The sequence below is a fragment of the Cydia fagiglandana genome, chromosome 5, assembly GCF_963556715.1.
Source record: "Cydia fagiglandana chromosome 5, ilCydFagi1.1, whole genome shotgun sequence".
NCBI classification, from domain to species: domain Eukaryota; kingdom Metazoa; phylum Arthropoda; class Insecta; order Lepidoptera; family Tortricidae; genus Cydia; species Cydia fagiglandana.
In genome coordinates this window covers 12,588,847-12,604,194 of record NC_085936.1, presented here as the reverse complement: position 1 = coordinate 12,604,194, position 15,348 = coordinate 12,588,847, and the positions used below count along the sequence as shown (strand labels likewise).

Genomic DNA, 15,348 nt, shown 5'->3' with positions numbered 1-15,348 from the left:
AACAAAAATATCAAAAAAAGCAAAACGGTCCGACACAGATATTGACAATATTAATCTGTGTTGAAAAAATCATTACTCTAGCTTCAAAAACCACGGAGGAAAACGAGGACTACGTTTGTATGGAGGAATGACCACTCCCGTTGGCTCTTAATGTTTAGCGATTTAGCAGTTGAAAACACATATACAAAACACAGATATTTTAATTGTACATTTGTTATAATTTTCCGCACTTAAATTTTGAAGTGTTTTCTCTACTTAAAATACGTATAGGTACTTACTGATTGTACTCGTAAAAATGATCGAGGTTACCATAGTTTCCAAATTAACTTACCAATTTGAATCTTCTTGCATAGACAGTAAGGTTGATATTTACATGGATTTTTTTGGCAAAACTATAGCATTATATAATTTCAATCATTCTTATCTTACACATACCTATTTTTAGTTTCTGTTGTCTACCTACAACTAATGATTCCCACCACACTTTGTACTGTTAGTTACCGTTGCAAATAAAAACAATATATTCAGTTGAAAAATACATCATTTTATTGCGTCCTCTGCCACTTTAATGACAATTATTAACTATGAATAATGCATGACATTGCTACAACATTGCCAAGAGGCTTTTGCAATTACAATGATAAAATCTAAGTCATTGACATATCATTACCACACAGTTCATCAGAAAAATGAATCCAACCTACTAAATCTTGTTTTTTATGTCCCAGATACCTGCATCCAGATGCTTGCTTGTAAGTAAAATGAAGGTACAATTGCCCCGGTTTTTTTTCGACCGATGTGTAATTTTTGTACAAAAGCAGGTTAATTGGGTTTTAATCGAGCAATCGGATAATCAAAATTATTTTAAACGGATTACTGCGTCGAATAAACGCTCGACATGTTTCGACCCAATTTTAGAGAATCTTCTTCTCGGAGCAACGACTGGCCTTTACTGAGCGCTCGACGTATTCGACATAATACTTGAGTACCCCGTTAAAAAATAGTACATTTCGATGCTAGTGCGGAAGGTATGTCATTACTTCACGAGTACCGAGATATCTTGCCACGAGCCGCAGGCGAGTGGCAAGACTCGGGACGAGTGAAGAATGACATTTCCGCACGTGTATCGAACGACGTTTTTTAATACAGTTGCGAAAAAATAAGAAAAACATTGTTAATCGTACACTAAACAAAAGTGGTAACAGTGACAGCTCGGTTAGACGTCGTCTTTAAGTATATTATATCTATGGGCGTTTGACAGCTATTCCGTTCCATTCAGTCAACTTATTAAGAACGGAATTTTCAATATTGAATATTAAAAAATAAACGTGTTATAATGACGAAGAGGTAAGTAATTAAATATGAAATATGTAATATTTTTCGTATTCTTACATTAACGGTAGGTTTTTATGCTGATTACGACGTTTAAAGGAAAATAATATTAACACTCATCAATAAGTAGTCGTGAATTGGAACAAATATAAATTTAAAAAAATTGGAAAAGTAAAAAGCACTAGTTCGAGATAACCAACTTTCCGCACGCTAAACAGCTACGTAAAGTAGCACTTTTTGAGCAACTGTATTAAAAAATATATTTTATAATATGAGCATATTTAGGTATGCCATTTTCTACCAAAAGGGTACTGTCGGTTGTCAATAAGCCGCTATTTCCATATAGGCTTAATTAGAAATCAACCTTATTGATCACCGACAATATACCTTTTGGTAGAAAACGTCACGTTTAGTTTGGAGTTTTATCGTTAGAGGTATAACGGACAATAGTTATGGTGTCTTGGATATTTATATTTAAGATTCTAAATTTTAAATTTAATAATTCTGAAGTACAGGACCAAGGTGTATCTGGTGTATGTCTCCGGTTTCCATTCCCCGCGGCCCTCGATATCTACACGAGCATGTGCACGGAAGAAGCGATGATGCGCGCGCGCCGGAGGCTGCGCGGCCGGCCAGTGCTGCCAACTGCGCGGCACGATCACGAGATAGCTCGATTTCCTTATCAGAGAAAACTGCCGCGCTACTGTTCGCAGTCGAGGATCGTTTTATTGGTGAGTTTCCTTTTTTATTCTCCTTTGTAAAGTGATTTTTATTATACGTGCTAGTTGAGTTTTAAATAAATCACGGTAAGTACGTAATTATGCGAATTATAACAACAACAAAAACCGGTTAATATGTTACTACAACTTTACACCAAAGTAAGGACAAATTACGAACTCTTTATTGAGTTTGATTTCAAATTTTTGATCGGCATACAAAACGATCGTTAAAACGGCGTTTATTTTTTTTTATATAGCGATAATATAATTTAAATTTGAACCGTGGCGCACTCGTGACTTGTTTAAAAACCTTGGTTAAATAGGCTTCTTTAAAACATTTTTTTTCAATTAAGAATCCTGTATACTAACTACCCAGCTTTATGGGAAACAGGTGATATTTTGCATCAATTAAAAACTCCACCGCAACCGATAAGTATTTTCCACTGCCGCTAGTTTCATTTCAGTATAAAGGATAATGTGGAATGTCCCCAAAAATTCAAGAACAACGGACTGAAGCATACAACAATTATAACAATAAAAAGTATATACAATTTCGTAGCTTTCTTTAATAATTTCGTATTAACACGTGAAAAGCGTCACACATGATGGGACTGGCGGTCACATGCTCAGCACCAACATTGCCGTTCGCTCTCAGTTACCGCGCGACCACCGCGCCACTCGTGTGTCCCTCCGAATCTGTAACGGTGCGTTCCAAAACAAATTATACCTAGTTATAAGTGCAATAAGATTGAATTTGACTCGCCGTAAGTAAACTATAATTTGATCGCTTAGATAGCGGCGTATAATAAAAATTTAAATGCATTTCTGTTTAATTTACGATCGGAATTTTGTTTGTTGACTTTTTGTTCGCTTGTAAAGTTCGTGTTTTGGGTGTCTAACTTTAGTTTAAATTAATCGCCTCATCAAAGAAAGATCATAACTATAAGTCACGGCCGAATGTGAATAACTATGATGTGTGTTTTATAAACAATACTTTCATTATTGTTTTAAAAGTGATTCATATATCGGCAACGAGTATCGCTTGTGCCTACATCTTATTATATTTAGTTTAACATCTACTAGGTACCTATATCGCCTAATTTATTTTTAATTCAAACAGGTTTAACTAGATTTACACTCTACGAGATTTGTTTTTTTGGCTGTAAACTTATAAGACCTCACGCGATGATGGCTAATAAGCCTATGGCCCATCTGTTATCAAACAGCGTTTGCTATTCAAGTAACATAATATATCTATATGCGTTTTAATGAAACACTAGGTTCACTTATCGAAGCCACATAATTATTTTATAGAATACGCAGGCTTTTACTACATAATTATATTACGTAATGTTATAAGCTTTACAACACACCATATGTAATAGTTTTTTGTAGGCTTCCTCATAATAGAGGGGTGCATAGTTAAGTGGGCCCGTGACGTCTCACTGACCCGCCAGCCGCCACGCTCGATCGACTACAACCATGGTAAACATCATATTACATTTAACTTTAAGGGCGAAGTGAAAGCCCTTAGCAGTTGTGAAAAACCTTTAACTGCTAAAGTACTTAACCAATTTAATGAAATTTGGCGTTAAAAAGGAACCCTAGGATTGAACAATTATATATTATGGCTCCTCTACATAATGGGCCAGCGCCGGCCACTCCAAGGGACGCTGCCATGCGGTAGAATGAGATAGCAATATCACTTGCTCCCTCTAACGTATAAATGCGTCCCTTGGAGTGGCCGGCGCTGGCCCATCGTGTAGAGGAGACATTAGATTTATCCAATGTGAAGGGAAATGATAATGACTATCTATAGGAAAGTTTCTTAAAAGTTGGAAAAGTCCTCAGAAAAGTCTGGAAAATTTTACAAATGTGAAAAAAGTTTCCGTTAATAAAATGGGAAATCTCATATCATAGCCTATACCAAAATTACAGAATGTGGAAAGTTTCGCTATGTTAAAACTATCCGTCGGCAGAGAATAAGAGTATGTAGAATGATGTTTACCACGGGGGTGGATTCGCGGTTCATCTAATTGGTTCTCAATAAGGCAATCGTGAATGGGCAAATCTAAAAATGTTACTTAATCTGGTTACAGTGGCAACCCTCATTTTGTACATATGTACTTAGGCTACGTTCACTCTCCGCTTACGCTTGAAGCTGAAATAAAAAAGCTGCATAAGAGCTGTATAAGCGTCTTTTCAGCTTTTATTACTCTTAAATGGGCACAAATTAGGCAGCCTTAAGTTCACATAGCTACTTAAGAGCGCTGTAGCAGCAATTTAACGGAATTATAAGTGGCAACAGGAGTTATAAGAGGTGTATATTGACTGGGTAAGAGACCACCAGTTACCCTTTATTCAGCTAATATGTCACATGTGCACCCTAATACCGGGAAAGATTGACGTTGGGCTGAATAAAAGATAATTAATAACATACTTTTACACCTCTGCCTTAAAAAGCAGCTATTATTTAGTATAGTGACACTGACGATGAACGCAGAGGTGAACATATTTATATTGAAGTAAAAACGTTAAGCGCAACGACGCCATAAGTCATTTTGTTAAAGTGTTTAGTTGAATGTTAATACATGATCTTTTATATATTTACGCGAGAAAGATGTTTGGGAATGCAAGTTTATTGACATTATATATATACATTATCTAAGAAAATTTCAGTGCGCCACGAATATAATCAGTATTTATTTAATTTAATGATATAAATAAGCTATGTGTAAAAACTATTTCAGTGGTTTGGGCAGAATTATGAGATAAAAAGTTAATAATACGTTATAGGAAGTACTAAACTAATGATTTAGGTTAAGAACTCATGCACAAAACCTTTTTGTTACCCTTAAAAGTTGGAAAAGTAATTTCAATTTTGTAGGTTATCTACAATAAAATGGCGATCAATGTTAAAAAGCAACGTGAACCATTAAAATTCTAATATGCAGCATAAGACTGTTATATATCTGATAAAGATACTTAAGTGAACCACTATAAAGTCCAAGTCGTTATTTCGATACACTAGTGAACCTCTAAACAGTTATAAGGCATCTTGTGAACGTTTAAACAGCCGCTATGCAGACAGTCTCAATGGTAGTATAATAGGCTGCTTAGCGGTAAACATGTTCAGCGCTAAGCCGTATTATGCGCCACATGTGTTCGATTATACTTCTATTGGTTTCATAATAGTTCACTCGTTCTCCCTTATAATAAGTCAGTGAAATAAAAGCTGCTTAGCGGTAAACATGTTCAGCTATAAGCTGTATTATGCGCCACATGTGTTCCATTTATACGTCTATTGGCTTCATATTAGTTCACTCGTGCTCCCTTAAAGGTCAGCGTAATAAAAGCTGCTTAGCGGTAAACATGTTCAGCGATAAGCTGTATTATGCGCCCCATGTGTTTCATTATACGTCTATTGGCTTCATAATAGTTCATTCGTGCTTCCTTAAAAAGTCAGAATAATAAAAGCTGCTTAGCAGTAAACATGTTCAGCTATAAGCTGTATTATGCGCCACGTATGTTCCATTATACGTCTATTGGCTTCATAATAGTTCACTCGTACTCCCTTAAAAGTCAGCGTAATAAAAGTTGCTTAGCGGTAAACATGTTATGCGACAAGCTGTATTATGTGCCACATGTGTTCCATTATACGTCTATTAGCTTCATAATAGTTCACTTGTGCTCCCTTAATAAGTCAACGTAATAAAAGTCCACAATTACCTCCTTATACAGCACATGGCGTAATTTTATCCACTAAACAGACCTTATAACGGTTAAAGCATTTGATAACCCTTGAAGCTGTATAAAGTCGTAGCAAATATACCTTTATATCACTCTTTGCGTATTAATGGTAGTTTTCAGAGCCGTAATGCAGCGTTTAATCAGCCCTAAGCTATATAAATATCACTGAGATCTATTATACAGCTGTAGGACCACGAGTGTGCTCTTATAAGAGTCTTAATACGCACAGAGCGTTAAATAGAACTAAAAGTGAGTAGTTATAGAGCTATCTGTGCTACTTGGGCTCTCCTCTTGACGTAAACTCCTCGGCTAGTCTGTGGCCATGAGTAAGCAAAACGTAATCTGAGATTAGATGATAAAGTTTAGGAGGTTTATTCTCGGTTGGTTAAATTTAATTGACACCAAAACGAATCGCAACATAATTAGCCTGTTTAGCATGCACTGTAAATCAAGTTTACGCGCGTAATGCAGTTTATGCTCGGTTGTTTGGAGTTACTCCAACTTAGGGTGGTATTCCACCTGTCCAATTTCTTTGTCCGATGTGCATTGCGTCTCACTCTCTCATTAAGCAAGATGTGAGATGCAAATACACATTGGACCAAGATATTCTACAGATGGAATACCATCCTATATGAGTGGATTATTCAGCCATCTTTGTTTGGTCCACATGGGCTTCGCTTTTCCGTTATCAGCAAGTAGAAATATACCTTTTGTAGAAATTGCACTAGATAGGTAGTTAGGATACCCACTATAGGTTACCTATTTAATACTATATTTTCCGACGGGTAACATTCACCTACGGGTTGACCTTAAAATCGGACACTTTACCCTGCCATGGAGCCCATGGATATATTGGCAGCTTCAGTGTGAGATTTTCATTAAGTGGCAATACTTTTAGCAAATATCAAACTGCATTTAGCATTTCGTCGGGTGACAAGCTAAAGTTACTAAGTACTATCAAAAATTTAAAGTAACAATGCACTTTATTACACATGAAACACGGTTTATTGTCCATTAATTTCAATGGTTTTAGTTAGTGACTTTTGCTTGTCATCCGACGATTTAACTAGCTCAGGTTCAAGTGGTTTCAAAAAACCGCAACATTCATTTTGTTTTGAATAGTTATTGGTGTTGATTGTTACTGTAGGTGTAGATTTGTAGAATAAAGAGTACAGTCGGCAAAAGTAACTTCTCCCAGTAACCATTTTTATCATCATCCAAACAGAACACTAGAACATTGTTTGCGTTCAGAGAGTTATTCAGTTAAGCAACCATGGTCTTGTTCAAACGAGATACCCAGTCTTATCACTGTTTAACGACATTTTTTTATCACTGTTTTATTCAACTTCAATGGAAGTTCTTGTTATACACAGTGGGCATCTTTATACCATTATTCTAGGTAAATCTGAGATAAATACTTCTGTTTATAATCGCGCTTCAAATGAATTTTAACGTTGGTTTTGTTTGAGTGAAGAGGCTTACAATTCACTAATAGAATACTGATGTGACGTCGAAATAAACCGGTTAAGTTTGCGAATTTTCCACATCAAATATTCGGGAAATTCTCATATTTTAGTAGGGAATCGTAATTTTCCATTTCCTGAAAGTTTCCTGTGAAATTTTCCTGAAAATATCTTTAAAAAATTACTACCTTTTTAAAGCTGTCCGCAACTTGCACACAACCTAGTTATACAGGTGACTAAAAAATAACTGCATTCCCGGGGTTGGTCCCGTAGTAAAAGTTGTTTAGTATAATCCTGAAACCTCCTTGGCAACGGGAATACAGTTATTTTTTAGCCACCGTCTATCTATATTATGAATCTCTCAGTCAATGATCAGTTCAGACAGCAATAAAATCACTGTATAAACCGCCAGAACATCACCTAAACTGACTTTATAACCCTTTAATTATCCCCACGAACATCATTACCAACATACTTGAAGAGACTCTTAAAATAATCTGTAGTTTTATGATAAAGGAGATAAGAAAAAAAGGTGTTTTTCCAGTTAGTGCAGCAGGCGTATTGTGGATGGTTTTATCCACGTGATAAAATAACTGTCGCTTTTTTAACACCGCGGGATAGAAAGGGATGGACACCGTTTTATCACGCTGTTGCGTAGACAAGAACGACACACATATTCGTGCAGAGCTGTCCTTTCAAATCATCATCATCATCATCATTTCAGCCTATTTACGTCCCACTGCTGAGCACAGGCCTCCTCTCATGCGCGAGAGGGCTTTGGCTATAGTCCCCACGCTAGCCCAATGCGGATTTGGGGACTTCACATACACCTATGAATTTCTTCGCAGACGTATGCAGGTTTCCTCACGATGTTTTCCTTCACCGAAAAGCTAGTGGTAAATATCAAATGATATTTCGTACATAAGTTCCGAAAAACTCATTGGTAAGAGCCAGGATTTGAACCCGCGACCTCCGGATTGAAAGTCAGACGTCATATCCACTCGGCCACCACTGCATTCAAATAAAGTCCTTTCAAATAAAGGCAGGAAATATTTATTAATAAATCGAAAAAGTATTGGCTGAGCAGGCACTCTCTTACTGCCAAATGTATTAGAGCGCGACTCTTTGATATTCAGATAAAATTTCGATAGATTAGAAATAAATCGGATTTTACTGAATGGTAATAGGTACCTAATACGCCCTGCACTTATCTACATAGAAGTAGAATATCACAAACGTTATTTTTAAATTCCAGTTTTGATTGTTTTTATGGTTTCGTATCCAAAGGGTAAAACCGGGACCCTATTAGTAAGGCTCCACTGTCCGTCTGTTCGTCTGCCTTTCCGTCGCCAAGCTGTATCTCATGAGCTAGACAGTTGAAATTTTCACAGAAGATGTATAACAGTTGCCGCTATAACAACATATACTTACTAAAAAGTTCGGAACCCTTGGTGGGCGAGTCCCACTCACACTTGTCCGTTTTTTTACACACTTAGATAGAAACAAGATTAGGTACCCCTAACAATAACTATTCATGTCACAATTCATTCAAAAAGCGGATGTGTCAGCAAAATAATTCAGCTACGTTTCCATAAAATATGGATGCGTCCGCAACATAATTAGAGTATGCGCTTTCATAATTGTTGATTCAAATTACCCGTTAAAGCCATTTAAACTGTATCCTTTAGTCACATGGTTACGTAACGTCAAATAGGGCAATGGACATTGATGGTGGTTAATGCGATGGTGCCCATACTGTACTCGGGGCCGTCTTAAACTATGCTGGGGCCCGGGGCACATAAGAATTTGGGGCCCTTTTGGAAAGTAAAGAAAGTGAATTAAACCTTTGTACTTCCATTACTGTAATTTATTTTTGTAAATCTGTCTTGTGTACAATACTGTGATTACTACTACTACTACTACTACTAAGCTAATTTTTTCTACTATGACCTATTTATTATGCGGTAATCAGATATACTGTTGCTGTTTGTCCTTCGGGGCCCCCTGAGGATGGGTGCCCTGGGCACGGGCCCCTTGTGCCCTTATGGTAAAGATGATACTGACTGTACCATCGTCCACAATGTCACTGATAATTTGTAAACCTTTTTACAAATACATAAGGTCTACAGATGATCAGCTAAGAGTGTTGCTGTTAGTGATGCTATCGTTCGAATTAAGTATGGGATAGGACGGCGTAATAAACTCAGCGGAACGTACGCCATGTAATGCGCCGCCAGCTATTATTAACCAGGAGAAATAATACACCATTTCTAGAAGTTAATATATGAACCGGTTTGAGATAGACTACGCACTCATTTGATATAAAAAGGGTTTAGGCCCTGATCAAACCGATCTACAATTTACGTGCATACTATTTGTTTTAGACAGGATACTTCCCAAACGCAAAAAAAACCGGGCAAGTGCGAGTCGGACTCGCGCACGAAGGGTTCCGTACCATAATGCAAAAAAAAAAAAAACAAAAAAAAAACGGTCACCCATCCAAGTACTGACCACTCCCGACGTTGCTTAACTTTGGTTAAAAATCACGTTTGTTGTATGGGAGCCCCATTTAAATCTTCATTTTATTCTGTTTTTTTTTAGTATTTGTTGTTATAGCGGCAACAGAAATACATCATCTGTGAAAATTTCAACTGTCTAATCACGGTTCGTGAGATACAGCCTGGTGACAGACGGACGGACGGACAGCGAAGTCTTAGTAATAGGGTCCCGTTTTACCCTTTGGGTACGGAACCCTAAAAAGATGTTAGTAGGTACCTAAGTAATGTAAGCGCCACTTTAACCAACCCAACTAACCCGGAGTTAACCGGCTAAACTGATAACACAGTGTCAAATTGTACTGGTAACCATAGTAACTCCAGGTTAAACTGGGTTAACCCCGGGTTAGTGAATGATTCAAGTGGCTCTAAGAGGCACTAAGTAGCCTAAGAGACGCTAGACTTAATCTAGATGACATATTGCTTCTGAATAAATTGAGCCAATCAACATTCAGAAGTCGTTTAATTAAAATGTACCTAATCTTATAATCCGTATCCGTAAATAATATAAATGATGCATTTCTTGCGGTTAAGTAAAGTTGCAAATGTGTGGTGGATTGTAAGAGTGACATTCCATTTCCAACTGCAGCTGCAATACTGTTCATTTTACTATGGAAACGTCGCTGTCATTGTCAATTTCCATAGGAATGTCACTTTAAGAGTGACATTCCATTTCCAACTGCAGCTGCAATACTGTTCATTTTACTATGGAAATTGACAATGACAGCGACGTTTCCATAGTAAAATGAACAGTATTGCAGCTGCAGTTGGAAATGGAATGTCACTTTAAGTCATGCTCGCACACATTTGGTTTTCGTGTTAAAGGCTTGCTACACGGTCGCCGACAAGCCCCCAGACCGCGTGGCCTTGGCCGGTCCCGGACCGTGTAGACAGTTGTTACCAACAAAATTTGACCAAAATTGTCCAAGGACAGACCAAGGTCAGACAGTTAGAAGGCTTGTCGGCGACCGTGTAGCAAGCCTTTTAGCGGAAGCGTACGTAAACCAATACGATTCTAATTTAATACCAATAGTTTAAAATTATTGGAGAACCGCATTTAGGTTTCAGTAAATAAACACCGGTTAACCGTTGGCACATGTCGTTCCGGATGTTTTAGTTTCAGATATTAAATAAGTAAATTTATAGAGTGTTAACAAAATTATATACGTCTAAAAAATATCATTTTTATCGCTCACGTTTTAACTCATGGAGCTATTCTAAGGCAGACTATTTCTAAAGCGATCCCAAGGGCTTAAAAAAACTTGTTTCTCGTAGACAGGACTTTTTGGGGTTTCGTCATCAATGGCCACTGCATCCTGTGTCAAAAGCGGTTGAGACGGCCAATGCATTTCGCCTAAACCCGTATAGCTGGCATTCTGTTTGATAGCCCCAAAATTCCAAGTTAAGAGCTAACTGGAACTCATATTATCCATTATACATGTAACCAATATTTAATTTGTAGGTATCTGTGTGTAAAACTAGCTAGGGCCTCTAGCTATGCATATATTATGAAAAATGACAAAATAATTATTATAAAATTTGTTATTTATTAAATATTTATATATTATGTACCTATACCATTTCCAAGTTTCACATGCCAAATGGCAAAATACTTATAGTGTATAAGTGCATGCGCTGTATAGGTATGTAGGTATTCAAGTGAATAAATCATTCATTCATTCACCATGAAATGTTTTGGGTCATGAAGTACCTATAATACGCACTGTTTTTGTTTAGTTGAACGTTTGTCAGCGTCCGAAAAGATATGAGAATAACAGACCTGCTTTCGGCGGAAGCTGGAGATCTGGCTACTAAATTTACATTACAGTTTACCTCATCTATTCCTATTGTTTATATCAGAAAATTTCGTAGTAGGGAAATAGCTTACGTTACACCTTGATGTGTGGCGTGCTGGTGTAGGCTACAATACAAGGTTGTGTTGAAAATATAGGTATTGATTAGGTGATAATTAATTATTTTCAGTGGACCGGCTGGTAAAGGCTCTCTTGATTGTTCAAAAATTGATGAGAAAGTTGCATTTTATCCACATGTGGTGCAAAGTAATCTTTCAACTTTTCAAAAGTTGCTAGGGTAACAATATTAGCACGAGCGGTTAAACAACAACTTTGCCCCCTTGTAAAACAAATAACTATTACGGGACTATCTTTCTGTCTAGCTATCTACTAGAATTTTGAAGGACTTGAAGTTTTTCTCTGTACATATATAAAGTGAAAGCATTTTGTATATAGATAATTATTATAACTACGTATACTTACTGTAAACTACTTTTGATTGAATATTTTTTACCTGTAGCTGCAGAAGATTAATTCTTGCTTTCTAAATGGTTACACGATTATAGTTTACTTAAGCGGTCTGGGTGTACCACGCTTTAAGCAATCCTATTCCACTTTAGCACTAAAAGAGTACTGTCAAGTTTGCAGTACTTAGTTATCTCCTTGTAAATACAACCCCATTAATGTAACGCCTTATGTAGTGTAGGCATCTAGCACAAGGATTGCCAAGTTTGCAAGAAATAGTCTTAATTGCTTGTCCTTTAACGACGAAATGTCTGTCGTAAGAATCACAACAGTCACGAACGTTTGTGCCAAGTAGAAAATTAATAAGATAGGTAATGAATGATGTTATGATAAAGTAACTAGCAAACTACTGTTTCCGTGGCAAAAGCTATCTGCAAGTATTTTCTCGGTAGTTTTCTACATTTGTTTTATCTGTAATTTTTACTTGTCCACACGTAATACTCTTTTCATACCCTCTGCCCAACATTTTTTTTTATTGTATGTGCCCTATGTGTGTGTAATTTAGTTGTGGTTGTAGCCGAAATAGGGTCCATAAATATATACCTAGCAGTGTTGGCCGAAAGTTAACCATTATAAATTGAATCGTAAACTGTAATCGTCCGTTACGGTTTAAGGTTCAATTTATTGTGGTTAATGGCCAAAATTTTCAATTCGCATTAACTTTCGGCCAACACTGACCTAGCCACAACAGTACCTACATATAACTATGTATATTGCCTTATTTTAAATAGAGGCAGACTAGGACAGACATTAAGGATGTTAACTATCCACATTATGGATGAATTACAGCTTTTAAGTAGATTAGGTATACAATCATCCGCACATACACGCAAGAAGGTGACGACATCATTGAGTTTATGCTAATTCCAGCAAACGTAGTCTGCCAAATAAAATTAACGACCAACAATATTGACAAAGTTGCCGCTGGTTGTGATTAAAACAGCGCGGGCTTCTCACGGATCTCGAATGTTCGACCAAAGGTCAGGTTGTAGGAAATGTGATAAGTTCCGGTCGGATATCGGTGCTGTGGCCTTTGAGATTACGTGGATATGTGAGTAGGTATATACAGTAGCTTTTGTCCTCATTATTAATCACGGCTAGCGTTCGTATCAAGGAACCAGCGTAGCGGCCGCTGCGAACCTACGTAGTTAATATTGTTCTATCAATGGGTTGGAACGATCTCTATGATGAAATTAAAAAACCGGACAAATGTAAGTCGGACTCGCCCACCGAGGGTTGCGTACTTTTTACCCGACTGCGACAACGCAAAAGGAGGGTTATGATTAGTATTCGTTGTTATAGCGGCAACAGAAATACATCATCTGTCAAAATTTCAACTGCCTAGCTATCACGGTTCATGAGATACAGCCTGGTGACAGACGGACGGACGAACGGACAGCGGAGTCTTAGTAATAGGGTCCCGTTTTTACCCTTTGGGTACGGAACCCTAAAAAGGTTAGATTTTCGAACAGTTTTAAAATACTTCTATCCTGTCGCGAAAGCAAAATTTGCCGGAGTTTAGGTCAGTTTTGATTTAGTCCTAAGGGCTACTCGTAGGTACCTATGTACAAACTAGTAATACAAAGTGTGAAAGCGGCCTAGTATTAAGTTTCTAATAAAAATGTGACCATCAGTACCCTCACCATGAGTTTTACGCGGCTTTAAACCCTAGCGACTGCCTCGACTAAAACACAGTAGGGGAGAGCGGGGTTAAACGTGCCGCAGGTAAGTTGATCCGATGGGAATAGGAACGCAAGTAAACCATGGAGCGATTCGTATGATGTTTGTCGCGAAAAGTCAGACCACTATGCAGTTGCAGGAGCAGTTTTCGTTGCTTCCATTATAGTAGAATAGTAGTAAAATAAATCAAAAAGGAGGGCACAACGAACTCCACGGATAATCACATTTTTGCTTTGGATTTTTTTTACTATCTGTTGATAGTACACAACAAATTATCATATATTTCGACGAACTGCAAAATACTCTTTTAGCATGTGTGAACTGAGATTTAAATATTTAACGGATAAGTTATAAATTTTAGCAAGTGACAATCGCTATCGCTTCGCCATCGAATCGCTTTGTGTCTCTCTATCACTCTTCCATATTAGTGGGGCAGTGTCAGTTTCGTTTCGTTCGCTACAGAGCGTTAGCGATTGGCTTTTGTCTACGGGGCCTGAGGTTCTACCGCGAAACACATTCGTCGTGTTACCCCCCTGTCACACTTACGTACGAATTTACAAGTGCGACAGAGAGGCAACACGTCGAACGTGGTTCGCGGTAGGCCCTCTGGGGTCGCTGTGAATTACCGTCGCCCGAATCGAAATCGCTCTTACTCTGGTATACTTGAAGCGAATGCTCACGTACCATGAGCGTGGTGAATAACGCGACAGCATATGTGGCCTTCATCGCCCTTACTTGTCTCGTTTGCCATTTCACATGCTCTGACATCAGATACCTTGAACTCGTTTCGCTGAATCGTTATATTTACATCGGAATGCTAGATTTTCATCAGATTAGGTAGCGATCCTTGCACCGTTATAATTAGGATTATTAGGACGTCTGCCTATCGCATGGAGCTAAATTAATTCATATTTCATAGTGTTATGTCTACAGCAGTCCCAGTAGGCATTAATAATTTAAGGTATCGTCTTGGGTCGTCCCATTCGCTTTTCGTCAAGTTCTTAAATTAGTCCTATTCTGCTTTCGTCACTCATTCTACATTCGTTACAATCGTCGGTGGCTTTCAATGTAGAATGAGTGACGAAAGCAGAATAGGACTAATTTAAGAACTTGACGAAAAACGAATGGGACGACCCAAGACGATACCTAATTTAATATATTACCTATAGTACCCTTTAGCGCCACTCCACTAATATCGCGGGGTTAACCGGCTAAACCTCGAGTTACCATGGTTAGGTTCCAGTACAATTTGCCACTGGGTTAACGGTTTAAAACCGCTTACCCCGGGTTAGTGGGATGGTGCAAGTGGCGATAAGGTCATTAACTCCTTAACTTATTCTATACCTATAGTATAAATTAGCATAGCATATGTAGATTTCAAATATGTTACGAGTGTTTTTCTCAACACACACACACACAAACACGGTGTTCAATCTGTGATAAAGAATATGTTATAGGTATATTGTGTATGTCTGCAAAGGACAATAGGTACCTACTTATTATTTCGCCAACCCATTGCAGGAGTTCTATA

At 37.7% G+C, this 15,348-nt stretch overlaps 1 protein-coding gene across 5 annotated transcripts in view; it reads left to right on the top strand.

Moving 5' to 3' along the window:
- Positions 1-1,928: 1,928 nt before the first annotated feature.
- LOC134664491 (V-type proton ATPase 116 kDa subunit a 1) overlaps positions 1,929-15,348 on the top strand; it is a 36,308-nt gene continuing 22,888 nt past the window's right edge. For 3 of the 5 annotated variants that reach the window (XR_010098257.1, XR_010098254.1, XM_063521166.1), the window contains exon 1: positions 2,680-2,815. The gene's annotated coding sequence lies outside the window, so the exon portion shown is untranslated. Of the gene's footprint in view, positions 2,064-2,679; positions 2,816-15,348 lie in introns of those variants that run through there. The other 2 variants (XR_010098255.1, XR_010098256.1) reach the window with 2 other exon arrangements.